At 37.7% G+C, this 1,909-nt stretch overlaps 1 non-coding gene across 1 annotated transcript; it reads right to left on the bottom strand.

The window, feature by feature from the left end:
• Positions 1-1,526: 1,526 nt before the first annotated feature.
• On the bottom strand, positions 1,527-1,608 carry TRNAS-GCU (transfer RNA serine (anticodon GCU)). Its single transcript has one exon. It is a non-coding gene; the product is annotated as a tRNA-Ser (tRNA).
• Positions 1,609-1,909: the final 301 nt, after the last annotated feature.

Here is a 1,909-nt window from a genome sequence, read left to right as displayed (position 1 = left end):
CGTCCTCAGAAAGTTTTGGAGAGCGTCTATTTTTCCTTGAAAAATGTGTTCTGCTTTGGGATCTAAAGTAATTAAAGCGCCGCTAAATGGCTGAATCAAGGTAGAATTTATGAAGGGCTTCGATGGTAAAGGTTATGAAAGCCTCTTAACAATATTGACGTAAGGTACATTTGATGTTTTCAGGCTTAACTTTGCTCCATTATCACAGAAAAATAAAAACAATGCATCATTCTACCAAATTTTTAATTAGGAACAACTAGTTTCAATGCGTTGTTCAATGGGGCAATTCAGAGAATGACGCCGATGCGTTGAGTCATACCTAATAAAAGATTTGGTGGAAAGATGTATTACATTTTACCTCAAAGATAATCGAAGGTGTCTTTGGAAGTGAGTCATTGTGGAAAGATGTTGTAAAATTCGCAATAATTGTAATAAGAAAGACTATGAGAAGTGAGAAATACAAGGTATATCTAAAGTTCACTCCAGTGGTAGTGTCTACAACTAAACAACTCCCCGTGGGTCGTGGTAACGGCGTATGGCGGGAAGCGTCAGGACCTCAACCGTAAAAGAGAATAAAGAATGTGCAAAACAAATAAAGAAATTACAAATGCTCATCCACGCAGATTAATACATTCATGTAAAACAAATTTGAACTCACACATACACATACTGGAAAGTAAAATGCAACCGTACATGTTCCTACGAACGGACAATATGTCTACTCAGTGTTTAATTTTGCCCTTACTTGTAATTAAAACGTGTTTACTATTTCTCTTGTGGCTTCGATTTTACACTACCTTGAAATCAGATTGTTCGATGAAGTAATGATATTATGGTATTTTATTACTAAACTCTACATGTATATACTTTTTGTTACCTGTGTGGTATAACCTACCATATATCGATGCGGGGTCGAAATAATACACTTTCCTTCATTTTTAAACTCATTTGTTCTGAACCTTACTAATAGTCTAAGCCTTGCTTGTTCTCTTCACATCTGCAGCGCCTCCCAGCCTAATTCCTCTACAAGGCAAGTCACACTCGTCTTCTTACCGTAACTATTTTTGACTAACTACAAATTTTGACGAAACTTGAGTTCACGCAATATCAACTCAAAAAACGAGAAGAAAGGGAAAAATTGAAAGAGAATTGAAGTGAACGCCAATTTAGATTTAAGAAGCGCAGATGAATTCGGGAGGTCATGAAATCTCTAAACACTGGCGAAAAATATTCTATAAAAAAACCATTAATGGACCTGAATAACTCTGGTATTGCTTAATGAATAAACTAAGCTTGCAAGGTGCGATCAAAAGAAGACCGGACTGATTTTATTTGGCGCAAACCGTTCAAAGGATCGAAAAGAGAATTTTTTGGCCTTTTACAGCGGAGTATTAACAGTGATAACAATGGACATGATTACGAACGCCTTAGGTGGAGATAAACCCAACCAGTCGCGTAGGAATCGTACCCACGACGTTAGATGTCCCGCCGCTGCCCCACCGCCACGTTGGCCGGCAAAAAACTTTCGACGAAGATGGGATTCGAACCCACGCGTGCAGAGCACATTGGATTAGCAGTCCAACGCCTTAACCACTCGGCCACCTCGCCTCCATTTGCATCTAATCGAATCTTTTTTTTGTTTTTTTTTAAGGCTACCTTTCGGTGGGAAAAAATATCCCAGTAATATTTTTAAAATTATTGAAATTCTATGAACTTCCCTAATCCCTCCTTCCTTTTAAAAAGCGTCGTTTAAAGGCAACAAATTTAGCATGATGATAAAAGAGAGTAGTTTTTAAATATAGATATTTGAAGTTTTGCTCAGGCAGATTTGTAGCTACAAGGTATGATCAAAATAAGACTGGATTTTGTTCTACGCAAACCGTTCACACATCCAAACGAGACACAGTAC

This window comes from Hetaerina americana, unplaced genomic scaffold (assembly GCF_022747635.1).
Source record: "Hetaerina americana unplaced genomic scaffold, ioHetAmer1.1.p SCAF_6, whole genome shotgun sequence".
Classification (NCBI taxonomy): domain Eukaryota; kingdom Metazoa; phylum Arthropoda; class Insecta; order Odonata; family Calopterygidae; genus Hetaerina; species Hetaerina americana.
Note: the sequence above shows the minus strand (reverse complement) of the source record. Positions and strands in the feature narration are given on the sequence as shown.